This window comes from Amblyomma mixtum, chromosome 8, assembly GCF_055824585.1.
Source record: "Amblyomma mixtum isolate Tamu chromosome 8, ASM5582458v1, whole genome shotgun sequence".
Classification (NCBI taxonomy): domain Eukaryota; kingdom Metazoa; phylum Arthropoda; class Arachnida; order Ixodida; family Ixodidae; genus Amblyomma; species Amblyomma mixtum.
In genome coordinates this window covers 4486463-4500656 of record NC_143019.1, presented here as the reverse complement: position 1 = coordinate 4500656, position 14194 = coordinate 4486463, and positions in this window count along the sequence as shown.

The following is a 14194-nucleotide window of genomic DNA, read 5'->3' as shown; positions in this document are numbered from 1 at the left end:
GATAGCGGCTATGCTCTCAAGGGGGGAGGGAATCCTGTGGATCTAATCAAAAAGGCATTCTGAATGTTGAGCAGTGCTTAACTACTAAACTAAATATTTTAATGCTTAATGATTGTAGTTTGAGGGAGGACTGGAATAGATGATGTAGCACACTCTGGACTAGTTGGTACACATTGTGAAACAGAGTGGAAAGCACTTCAAAGGTTGACTATCTTGTGATCATGGCGTGTAGTGAGATTGTAGCCGAGTGCAGTGCCTGATGTGGTCTTATCAGCTGATGCTCTGATAAGACCCTAGACAGTGATAATGTGGATGATGGGAGTGCAGTGCTGTAGGGCAAGTTGGACTTGGATGAAGTGAAATTCCACTATACTGGAAGCTTCGTTGCCACTCTAACAGCTGGCAAGATATTGTATTCAAAGCCCACTGGAATATATGGACCACACCTCAAATATGACATCATGAAGATACGTGGTTTACTCTTTCCAGCATGAGTGCTTTGGTTTTGGGGGTGTGATGCATGGTGCATGTTGACACCACGCTCTGTTTGTGTGTAGTTGTCTGAAAAGTCGTGCTTGGCATTGTTTTGCTTTTGTACTGATATGTAGCACTATCGCGTGACTGTGTCCTCACCCTATATGATACAGAAATTGAGGATTAATGCCAATTTTATGTGAGGCAGGTCTATCCTTTGGCAGCAGATGTATGCCCATCCCATATCAAAAGCATGAAAGGACTTTGTGATTTTGAATTTCGTTCGTGCCTTAGATGAAAGTGCTATTATATTACAGAATTACAGAGAGACCACACGTAAGACAATGGCAGACACTCAAATCGAATGCATCTTAGCATGCGCTAGCTGCGGTGGCTCAGTGGTTATGGCGCTTGGCTGCTGACCCAAAAGACGCGGGTTCGATCCCGGCTGCGGCGGCTGAATTTTGATGAAGGCGAAATTCTAGAGGCCCGTGTGCTGTGCGATGTCAGTGCACGCTAAAGAACCCCAGGTGGTCGAAATTTCCGGAGCCCTTCACTACGGCATCTCTCATAGCCCGAGTTGCTTTGGGATGTTAAACACCGACAAACCAAACCAAGCATCTTAGCATGCAGCAGATGCTGGTTGAACACAAGCTGTTGTGTATGTTTGGGCTATGAATGCTGTGTTTGTAGTTTAGCACATGTGGCTTTTATGTATGCAAAGAGAGATGCGTTATTGTCGTGGCGGAATATTCATGAAGTGAGCATCCCTGTCTTCAAAGTGAACTCAATACTGTTGTCATATTTGCTGACACATTAGTAGTTGCCCATTAATTGCACTTTACGTTATCTCACCTTTTACTCGAAAAAGTGAATGGCAAGTTCTTCCCTTCATTTATTTGATTTGGCGGTTCGGCTGTCCTTAAGCTCGCCAAGACGCATTGTCTTCTTGTTGGGAGTAAATGATACTTGAATTGAACTGCAGAACCCACCACTGCACCTTATTTTATTGTTGCGTTTGTGCACTTCAAACTGCAGCTTGTGTAATGCGACATGCACTGTAGAATCCTGGGAAGTGCTTGCATATAGCATGCATAGTTCTGTGTGTGTATATTTTTGTATTATTTATGGAGTCAATTGCATTTTAAACAGCTGAGACTGTGGTTCTGAGTCAGGGCTGGGTGATGTTCAAAATGCAGCGGTGTCTAGTTTACATGCACACCAGTAGACATGAATTGCGGTCATCTTCTTTGGCTATTCGGTGATTTTCCTGACCCTTCCATACTGGAAGGTGCTGGAATCCAGTAAGGCAGCACTATGGATGACTCCTCCTGTGGGCAATCGAGGTAGAATTGTGCTTGGTTTAAAGGTTCGTGGTATAGTAGAACCCCGCTGTTACGTTCCTCACTGCTGCGTTTTCCCGGCTGTTACGTCGTTTTCTTCGGGTCCCGGCATAGCTTCCATAGGATCCAATGTATTGGGAACCCCGCTGTTACGTCGTAGCCGAGGAAACGATCCCGCATGATACGTCGCAACCGGGCTCCCCGAACCCAACCGGGCAATGCGCGCCAACCGGCATTTTGATTTTTGACGAGTCTTGGCCAGGCTTGGCTACGGAACTGGCTGCAAGAAGCCGCACGCGAGTTGGAGAGGCCGCCACTAGATGGCTATCTGCCTCGCACGCCGAACGCCGCGATCTTTATCGTGGGAGGTGGTGAGGAGGAGGCGCGCGGCTGCGGTCGCTTATCAGCGCGTCTTTTCTTTCACTCTTTCTTTTTATCTTTTAACTCTCCTCTATCTGCAAGTGACAGCGGTGGTGGCTCGGCTGGAGCCAGTCGGCAGGGCCCGTGCAATTTCCTTTTCATCCTTCTCAGTCGCAACAACATCTTTGTTGTGCTTTGATGGCGCGATAGCGTTGAGTAAGCGGAAGGGGCTTTCCCTTGAGGAAAAGCTGGACGTACTAAACGCAGTCGACAGGCAGCCAGGGCGGCTTACGCGGAGCAGCGCGGCGAGCAGCCTACGAACATTTCAGTGCTTGACGCTGTGCACAACGTCGCTTCAGCGTGGACTGCAGTGAGCGCGTGAACTGCACAGCACTGCTGCGTGCGTGCGGTGTGGCCGCACCGCAAAGCGACGCTGACAGCAATGCGGCCTTTGCTATTGAGAAACGCGTTGTTCTTTCCAGCGAGCGAAAGAAACTGCAATCCACCATTCTCGATTTTTTTAACTCCTAGGGTCAATTTGCGGAAATTAATTGTTTCAAGTCAAAGCTGCACTGTTTTCATTAATTTTCGGTGCTTTCCTCACTGTTGCGTTTTCCCGGCTGTTACGTCTTTTTTTCCCGGTCCGGTGAAAAACGTATGAACGGGGTTCTACTACTCGCTTGGTGACAGCAATGAAAAACATTGGGACGCCCGAATTCGCGGAATCCGGGACTTAGATGTAGCTCTCCAGAGTGCCTGCGTTGGCAGCTTTACAGTGGAGGTGGCAACCGTCGCGAGATTGTGTGTGGTGACGTCATCGTGGCCCACTCCAGGGCCCAGGTGAAACGCTGATGGGGGACGGTACTTTCTGCCCCAGGGCGTGGACCTTGAGTTTGATTGATGAACATGCTTTCAAATGCTAATTAAACAACTGTTGTAAGGGGGAATTCGGGTCCTGATGCAATAAACAAGCATTACGTCTCTTCTGCCAGTGTCAGCACATCTCCGCAAGTTTCCCAGTAGGTACAGCTCTAAAGACCACCAAGGGGAGCAAAACATAGCCGGGAATGGCAGCGAGTTAGGAGGGTGTAGCAAATTACAAAATTTAGTAGGATAATATGGACACGGCCGGTGTACGACCACTCAGGTAGCAACGAACGTTATAATTGCAGGATCGTTATATGTATGTTGCATTGGAACGTTACTTTAAAGTTTTAAACTAAAAAATAATGTTACGTTTTATGGGAAACATTAGTTTAGCATTCATTCTAGTCATTATTCTAATGCTGAATTATCTAATGTGAAAAATTAACAAATGAAGATATATATATTGTGTATTCAACATTAATTTAATGTTCCAACTAAACATTGTCTAAATATAGTCTTCTAAACGTTATAACGTTTGAGCCATAGCTATAAACCAACATTACATATATATTTCAAGCACTGCGTCCCAGAACTTTTCCTGCCGTTCTTACAGTAAAGAATTTACTGTAAGAACAGTAAACAGTACACATTATTGTAAGAATAGTGAAGCTTATGTTCTTGCAGTAAACTAGAAGTAGTACTTTGCCACAAATTTTATTTGATTGTGCCTGCCATATAGATTGTATGCACAGCCCCATTATACTATTTTGTTAGAAAGCATTACGTATTACCCACCTATTCACCACTATTATTCATACGTGGTACCCCTCAGTAATAGTTATATTATGGTATCCATTCAAAAGGGAGTGGGTGTATGAAGTGGGCGTGGCATGTTGTGCTGTATTGTGTTGCCCACATGGTTGGTCCTTAGAGAGCGTTGATTGAGTTGTGAACTTTCAGGCTGGCCTGCATGTTCCCGCAGCGAGAGATGGGTTATGAGGGACGGCGTGTGGTGGATCACTCCGGATTAATTTAGACCACATGGCACCATACAGGCGTTTTCCTAAAATTTTTCGTCCATTGAAATTCGGCCGGCGAGGCCAGGATCGAAATTGCGACACTCGAATTAGCAGCTGAACTCCAAAGTCAGTGAGCCATCACAATTGGGCTGAATCTGAGGGATCTTGGACGTTGACCACAGCGATTGTCGCCTCTCAAGACCTTTCAAGCACTCTTTCGTTCCTTGGTGTTTTGCCTGCACGATGTGCTATGGCAGTGTCATTGTCAATATCTTTACTACTAGATTTTATGCAATTGTTAACTCGGCTCTCCTTTCTTCTCCTCATCTCTTTCCTCCAGTGCAGGGTTGCAGTGAGGAGAAAGACTGGAAAGAATGGGTGGTTCCGGGTTGGCTTTCTCACCTTTCCTTTTCTGTCTCCCTCTCATGACTAGCAATACAGATCGGAACCACCGCGAAACGTCTGTCTCGAAGCTTGCACCCTTCAAAAATAGGTGGCGTTACTTTCGCACTGTACGCAGGCTGCTTCGATGCAGCGGGCAGACTGAGGCGGCCTAATCATTATCACCGTAATGAAAGCCCGCCTCCCCTCGCCCCCGCACTTTTTCCTTCACGCATTTCTGGGTTTGTTTTGGCAGACCGTAGAGCGAGAGTGGTTTTGTCCAAGCTTGGAACAACTTGGATATTCCAGACCTCACTCAAACGGCTCTGCTTGTTTTTTATTTATTTATTTACATGATACTGCAGACCTTTTTGGTCCAAGCAGGAAGGGCAAAAGCAAATTTCACAAGAAATGGTTACAGAACATGTTACGTACATACATATGTTTAAAATTCATGCATGCAGATATAAAAGCACTCCGATATACATCTTCGTCACATATAAAGTAGTCATAAATTCACGTTTCAGAAGGGCATTTTCAGGGGTTAAAAGACATTTGTAATGGCCTCTTTGAAGTTAGGACAAGTAAAAACCTCTTCCGGTAGTTTGTTCCAATCACTGATTGTTATCGGAAAAAATGAAAACTTATGGGAGTTTGTTTTTGCGAAGTGAGGAGTTAAGCTGTAGTTGTGTGTGTGTCGCGTTTTTCGAGCTGATGATGGAGTAACATAAGGACTTGCCGAGATGCCAAACTTTCCCTGAATTAAGCAGTACAAGAATTCTATTCTTGCTATCTTTCTTCGGATGCTGAGAGGTTTTATCTGGTTTGTTTGCATAAGGAGAGATGGAGATTCGGAGGTTTTATATTTATTATAAATGAAGCGCACAGCACGCCTTTGAACTTTTTCTACCTGCGCAATGTCCTTTTTCGTGTGAGGGTCCCATACCACGGCAGCGTACTCGAGTTTTGGCCTAACAATGGATTCGTAAGCTAATTTCTTTACATTGCTTGGTGTTCCCCTTAACTTATGTCTTAAATATCCCAGTTTTTTCATTGCAGAAGAAGTTATATGACTAATGTGGTCACTCCATGTGAGCTGGTCATTAATGATTACGCCTAAATATTTGTACTTGGTTACCTGAGTCACAGTTGTAGAATTGAGGGTGTAGTTAAACATTTGAGGCACCTTCTTCCTTGTGATACGCATAAATACAGTTTTTTTAGGGTTTAGTGACATTCCCCATTTCGTACACCAGGATGAAACATCATTTAAAGCAGTATTAAGCAGGGCTTGGTCCGAAACCGAACGTATTTCTTTAAATAGCATACAGTCATCAGCAAACAGATTAACCTTTACATTTTCGTCAATGGCAGAAACTAAATCATTTATATAAACCAAAAACAGTAGGGGACCCAACACACTCCCTTGCGGAACACCTGAGGTGACCTCGAGAGGAGGGGAACTAAAACCGTCAATCTCCACATACTGTTTTCTATGCCGTAAGTAAGCAGCAATCCATTTTATGAGTGGTGGAGGAACTCCTATTATTTTAAGTTTGAGTAGTAGTTCATTGTGCACAACCTTATCAAATGCTTTACTGAAATCGAGGTAAATGACGTCTACTTGTCCGGACTTATCTAATACGGCACTAAAGGTATGGATAGCTGTGACTAATTGCGTAACAGTTGAAAATCCCTTTCTAAAACCATGCTGACATGGACTAAGCGCTGAATTTGTATTTAGAATCTGCATTATATGATTTGCAACCATGTGTTCAATGAGCTTACATGAAGAACAAGTTAAGGAGATAGGACGGTAGTTCCCCACCGAAAAACGGTCCCCGTTCTTGTGAATAGGCACGATTCTGGCTGTGAGCCAATCAGGAGGTAATGAAGCTAACATTAGTGATTCACGGAAGATTTTGCATAAGAAATTGGCTAGGGATTCTGCATAATGTCTTAAGAATGCATTTGGAATACCATCAGGACCAGTAGAACACTTTGGATCAAGTCTGAGAAGCATCTCCACGATGCCCTCATAAGATACCAAGATAACAGGCTCAAATGAGGAATTAGGAACAATGTTCAGATTATTAACATCATCGTCATCATCGTTAATGGAAAACACAGAATGGAAATACGAATTAAAATGCGCTGCCATTTGTTGAGGACATGTTATGACCTCATCATTCACAATTTGTGTTTTTCTCTGAGGACACTCTCCCGTCTTCAGATGAAGCTGTATGCATTCACTTTGTCAAAAGTAAGACAGCCAAGGAGTTTCATTCCGGACCTTGCTCTGCGGCGATCGCCAGCATCCCGAGTGGTTTCAGGGTCAGTGGAACTGCCGTCCTAACTCCTTTGAAACAGAACTTGCTCTGATGCTACAATATCTCACAGCACCGCTTAAAAGCAAACTCCTTCGGCTCTAAACTTTTGACAAATGCTGTGGAGGGTAATGGTACAAAGAATAAGAACGTGTCACACGCTGCCACTCCAAAAAATCTCTTCAGCTCTAAGCCAAGTACTTGGCAGCGACCGGTATCTTTACTGGTCGTTCCCCTTCATCAATGCATTATGCCGTGGTTCAGCACTACACAATACACAATGAGAGGGCCCTGATTGTAGGTGCTGGATTACTTGCCTCGATTGCGACTATGGCATCACTGGAACTGTCTAATAATGGATCCCACCGCATTCTGGTAATTTCTGAAACTACCTGCAAAGGTGCATTATTCTCGACGATTCAGGAAAATTTTCACGTAATATCACGTAACATTATTGGCAAAAAAACTGTGAGCACCAAGAACTATGCACATCGTGAAGGACAAGTTGCCAACACGTACAAGAGCAACATTACTACATTTGAAACACTGCAAAAGTTATTCTGCCTACACAGGCGAAAGAAGATTCATTCAAAGCAACTGCATTGTCCCAATTTGATAAGGAACTCAAAAAATAACAATGTTAGCGTCAGTTTATTGGCTGCAGACATCTAAAGGGACTCACTCCCAGATTCTTTAGCCCAATACACGCAGTCAAAGACGACACATAAACGCTTCTTTGTCATAGTCTTTCCTCGTCTGTCTTTGTTGCGCTTCAAGATTCCAACAGTATTAAATTCATATATACTTTCCCAATTATCGTTGCTTCTAGAAGGCCTTGAGGACACTGTGAAATTCTAAGGACGCTTACGATTCTCCCTAATGATCAATTTGGGCGCAGCTCTGTCGGTGTCTCAGGATCTGTAGGCTTAATGTCTTGCTTTACTAGGTCGTCGTAATGTCTGGCAGCAATATTAGTTCGATAGTAGTAATATTCGAAGAAGACAATGCGCAGTGCACAGCGCGTGAGAATGTGTTTATTAGTTTGATAGCAGTATTATGAGAAGACGATATGCAATGCACGGTGCGAGAGTGTTTTTCAGTTTAACACGGGGCGTAATTGGCTGTGATGTTAGCCTAGTGCTCAGGTCTCTGTAGGTTCATTGATTTGTCTTGCTTAGTCGTCGCCATGTCTGGCGGCGATATTAGTTCGATAGTACAATTTGTTGACACAGACGACGATGTGCCATGCACAGCGTGCTAGACTATATTAGTCCAATAGGAGTATTGAAGACGCTGATAATATCCGTGACAGCGTGTAAATTAGTTCAATAGCAGTATTAGTTGAATAAGACAACGATGTGCAATGCACAGCACGTGAGAATGTATATACTAGTTTGATAGTACTAATTGAAGACGATGCGCAATGTACACCCGGCGTCAAAAGTAAATGGAAGGTGACTTTGTCAAAACAATTTAATTCCTTTAAATCTAAAGGATAATGGTCCGTGTTTGTTGGTGCACAGTGCAATTCACAAAATCACAATTAGGCTGCACATATATATTCAAGGATGCATGAACTGGGGGGGGGGGGGGCAATGATTAATTTTTTTCGTTAATATTTCCTTCCATTTGCTTTTTACGGCACCTGTACAGCGCATCATCATCTTCAGCATGCTAGACAGTGTATGTTAGTCCTATAGGGGTATTGAAGAAGACGCGGTTAAGAGCCCACAAGAATGTGTAAACTAGTTCAGTACAGTATTACTTGAAAAATACGCCGATGTTCAGTGCACAGCGCGCAAGATTGTTTTTATTAGTTCGATAGTAGTACTAGTTGATGAAGATGGTGATGTGCAAAGTTGCAGTTTAACACGAGGCGTGATCAGCTGCAGCATTAGTTTACTGTTCTCAGTCTCTGTAGGCTCGTTGTTTGGCTCTGTCGGATGGCAAGCACGTCTGGCGAGATATTAATTCGATAGCAGTATTAATTGAAAACGATGATGTGCAATGCACAGCGTTCGAGAATGTGTATATTAGTCCGATAGCGCTGTTAGTTAAAGAAAACGATGTGCAATGCATCGCGCGTGAGTGCGTTGCAGTTTAACAGGAGGTTGATCGGCTGGGGCGCTAGCCTAGTGCTCTCAGTCTTTGTATTAGGCTCATTGTCTTCCTTCGCTGGATCGTCGGCACGCACGGAGGAAATGTCGGCACGTCTGGCGACGGTCTTAGGTCTATAGACCACAATACGGCGGGTAAATTGAAATTCGCCATTTTGAGAGAGCTGTGGTGCCATCTATGGTGCGCGCGGCAAAACGGCGGCACTGGACTGCCACGCGAGGCGGTCGCGGGTATGGGTATCGCTCGCGCTCTTACGTTTCATAGAAGATTTTGTGACTGGTTCCTAGAACAATCATATAAGGTGAATTTCAGCCCCATGCCAAGGTCGCTCTGCACATCTGGCGATGGCGGAGGCAAACACTGCGTCCGCAATTGCAGCGGATTTCCCGGGTAAGTGCATGCATGTATGCTACCTTTGTGTGTAAAGTTTTTCCAATGTGATTTGCGTGCTCAATATGTCATGTACTAATAAAATCACGCAATATATTTTACTTTCGCATTGTAAAATATGTTTTGAAGAGTTGTTCGGAGGTTCTGCGAAGTTTCACACCGCCAATGTCAGTTCATTTGTTACCTAGAGATTGGTTATTGAGCGCCAGAACCTCGTAGCGGCGCGAAAACTTCCGCTACATTTCTTGCAAAACAGGCACATTATTAAAGCGAGTCGTTAATACGGAGGGCCTTCCTGTATTACAGGTCCCTACGCACGCGCGCGCATAGCTTTTCTACAAGGGGAGCAGATCGCGAACTGCTTAATTGCTACTTGGACGATGTTCTTGCTACCAAGGCCATGCAGCAGTGTGTAGGAATCGTCACCGCTAAGCAGCCGCTTCCGTCTAAGGTTTAAATATAATAACGGCTCTCACCGAGCCTTTTTTTTAGCGAAGCCAAAGTGTAGTTTAATTTATTCTACTTGTCTTTCCAGAATATCACTGCCTGCGAATTATTACGCCGCTACAGCTTCTGAATAGTTATGGAGACATGAATCTGGTTTAAAAAACAAATAGGGGGCCACTTAAACATTCCCGTTAAGGCTAAGACACAATAGCATTTCACACACACGGAGTCTTTTTTTATTTAATTTTTGTTTTATTTTCTTTTGTGACCTTATTTCTTTTGTACGCTGGTACTTAGCATCAGCAAACAATGACTTTCCATTCTGAGGAGTCTGACACTTTTGAAAGCGTCTTTTTTTTTCAACTATTTCAAATAATTGTTTGATCAGTTCCACACTACTTTTTCTTACCATCATCAAGTTTTGGTGTTTGTTGTGTCCCCTTAGTGCTTTTGTGTGTGTGCGCCCCCTCCTAACGACCACTCGCATTCCCCTCCTAACGACAGTTCGCATCCTCCTCCTAACGACCACTCAATCCTCCTCCTAACGACCACTCAATCCTCCTCCTAACGACACTTGCCCTTCGTCGCACGCTGTCACCAGATGCCCCCCCACGGTGCGCCCCCGCACCCTCCTCCTGTTCTGGGAAGCCACTCCCTCCCGTGGACGCTTCTCAGCTCCCTCCTTTCTTCGGGCGGCCAGTTCGGCTCCTGCCTCGGTCGACGCTGGTCGCACCCTCATCAGCTTAAAATAAACGAAGTCTTAAAGTACCGTGTGCGTCTTTCGCTGCATTCAACACAGCGACCGGACACGACAGTGGCGACGAGAAAGTGGATTCGACCCGCGCTACGCAACGCTATTGACAAGCCATGGCTACGCGAGGGTTTCCCAATCAGATACCAGAATTCAACGGCTCATCGTGGTCATCGTGGGTTGGACGCCTTCAGTTCTACTTTGAAGCTAACAACATCACAGACCCAGCCTTGAAGAGGGCCAACCTGCTGACGCTGTGCGGGGAGCAGACCTACGACACTGTCTGCGCCCTTATTCAGCCAAGCACACCAGCGGCAGTGTCTTACGACGACATCGTAAAAGCGCTGCAAAAGCACTACGACCCAAGGCCATCCGAGGTCTACAGCCGGGCTCGCTTCCAACGACGAGATCAACTGGGAGGAGAAACTGTGAGCGCCTACGTAGCCGCGCTCAAGAAGCTCGCTGCCGACTGCAATTTTGGAACGCTGTCGACAACAGCTACCGGGCAGGAGGGAGACGCAGCTTCTTCTGCTAACACCACCATGCTTCCCTTGGACGTGATGTTACGCGACAGATTTGTGTGCGGACTGAGTGACGAGTCACTGCAGCAGCGCCTGTTCGCTGAGAAGGACCTCACATTCAGCAAAGCTTACGACATCGCCGTTCGAGCGGAGAGCGCCGGTCACCAGCAGAGAGGGATTCGCCGGAACACCGAGCCGGTACACCAGACAAGCAACCAGGTGCGCAAGCCTTCTGTTGTTGTAAAATCGGTCAAAAAGGCACAACGCTGCTGGCGGTGTGACGACCAACACAACCCCCAGGGATGTCGATTCCAGTCAGCCACGTGTAATTTTTGCCACAAGCGAGGGCATATCGAAAGAGCATGCATTACGAAACGGAGACTTGCCAAGATAAAGTCACCTTCCCAGCCTAATCACAGCGTCAACGCCTCAGAGAATACGCCGCTATCTGATCTCCATGGAACAACATCAGCAACACCATCTGTGTTGTACGACCTGAACACCATGAATCTCGGCACGCGACCGAAGATTTTTACAGAAGTAAGCGTACATCACCAGCTGATTAAGTTCGAGGTGGACTCCGGCGCAGCCTGTACTCTGATCAGTGAGGACACGTTCCGAACTTCATGGCCATCTGACGCACCCGCCCTGCAACAAGACGACACGCACCTGCGAACGTGGTCAGGACAGAATCTGCCACTATTGGGCTCTGCCAACGTGCAGGTTAACTACAACGGCCAGACCCATACGCTACCTCTGCTTGTTGTGAAGGGCACAGGATCAAGCCTTCTAGGGAGAAACTGGTTTTCTCCACTAGGCGTGATGATATGCGGCATACACCAGACGCCGAGCCAGAACATGGTTGAGCAACTGCAAGAGAAATACGAAAGAGTATTCTCGGAAGAGATTCCAGGAAACGAAGGGCCCCCGGTCACACTGGAGTTGTTGGACAACGCGCAACCCAAATTTCTGAAGGCCAGGCCGGTGCCGTTTGCTCTCCGAGATTCAGTTGAAAAAGAGTTGGACAAACTGGAGCAGCAAGGTGTCATCGAGCCGACGCAGCATTCCATCAAACTCTCAGCGTACGACTACGCTCTGGTCTACCGCAATGGGAGTAAACATCAAAACGCCGATGCGCTAAGCCGTCTGCCACTAGACGCAACTGTTGACGAACCATTTCCACCAGGAGACGTTCTGATGTTCGAAGCACTGCCAGAACCTCCGCTTACAGCAGGCACAGTTGCAGCATCTACGCAGAAGTGCGCAGCTCTCCGGCTAGTTTACACAGCTGTTCAACAAGGCAACGTGCATAAACTCAAAGGGGACAACTTCGACGCTTACCGCAGGCGAGCTACCGAGTTGAGCACCCATCGCGGCTGCATCATATTTGGGTCCCGAGTTGTGATGCCGAGAGAACTACGCGCACAAGCTATGTCTCTCATCCACGCCGGACATCGGGGCATCGTTGCAATGAAAAAGTGTGCCAGAAGCTACATGTGGTGGCCTGGCATTGACAACGACATCGAAACAGTGGTGCGAGAATGCAAGCCTTGCCAGAGCAGCCGGAGCGCCCCGCCGAAAGCTCCTGTCCCAGAATGGGAAAAGCCAGACACACCATGGCACACACTGCACATTGATTTTGCAGGACCAATTGAGGGCTGCACTTTCCTTGTGGTCGTAGATGCCTACACAAAGTGGCTTGAGATAAGGCAAATGGGACAGACGACTTCGGCAGCAGTCATTGACAACCTCCGATCACTATTTGCAACGTTCGGCCTGCCGCGCAAGGTAGTGTCGGACAACGGAACACCGTTTGTGTCTGCGGAGATCCTCAAGTTTTATCGCGACAACGGGATCTCATCAGTTACATCGGCCCCCTACCACCCAGCGACAAACGGACAAGCCGAGCGCTACGTAGCCGAGCTAAAACGCGCCCTTGAAAGAGATCAGACAGGCTCGCTGCAGCGCCGCCTTGCGCGCTTTCTCTTCAAGCAGCACACGACGGTTCAGAGCACAACAGGCGAGACCCCCTCGAAAATGATGTTCGAGCGTGAAATGCGAACCCAGCTCACAGCCATCCTCCCCGAGCCAAAGGCAGAGACGTTCCGGGAAGAAAAAGCAATTCCGCGCTGCGGCATGCTTAATGAGGGGCAGCGCGTCCTCGCCCGACAGTTTCTGAAAAAGCCACGCTGGGAGGAAGCTACAATTGTCAGACGCATAGGCCTGCGCTCTTGGCTCGTCAACATACATGGCACAGTAGCACGCCGACATCTCAACCAGCTGCGTAGATTTACGACGCCGTCTGAGAGCTGTCCGCCAGCGGAGAGAACACGTGCTCCATCTTCCCACATAGCCTGGCACCTCTTCCCGGAAGAAGAGACTTCGCCCAGGACAGACCTAGGAGACACAGCGAACAACAGCCAGCCTACAAGTGTTTCTCCCCCGAGCGCACAAAGCCAGCGCGCCTCCACGCGTGAGCGCCGACCCCCTGCACGATACCAGGCAACTTTCTAAGGGGGAAGGAAGTGTTGTGTCCCCTTAGTGCTTTTGTGTGTGTGCGCCCCCTCCTAACGACCACTCGCATTCCCCTCCTAACGACAGTTCGCATCCTCCTCCTAACGACCACTCAATCCTCCTCCTAACGACCACTCAATCCTCCTCCTAACGACACTTGCCCTTCGTCGCACGCTGTCACCAGATGCCCCCCCACGGTGCGCCCCCGCACCCTCCTCCTGTTCTGGGAAGCCACTCCCTCCCGTGGACGCTTCTCAGCTCCCTCCTTTCTTCGGGCGGCCAGTTCGGCTCCTGCCTCGGTCGACGCTGGTCGCACCCTCATCAGCTTAAAATAAACGAAGTCTTAAAGTACCGTGTGCGTCTTTCGCTGCATTCAACACAGCGACCGGACACGACAGTGTTCTATTCTGAGCAATTTGGAACCGTCGAACATATTTTTCATTTTTCGATTATTTCAATAAATTGATCGTTTACAGAGTCCAAAAAGGTGCCGCGACTTCGTAAGCATAGCGCGGTGGCTGCGGCAACGAGGCAGTCGCACCGGCATTTTAACGAAAATCAACTTACTCTTGCATTTGCGCTGGGAACATAGTCCTTTCTATGAACCGCAGTAATCCACTTGTGGCGGAGCTCGGCGTTTTTTGTGCCCGGCGGAAAGCGATGCAGGCTGAATATGCCACAG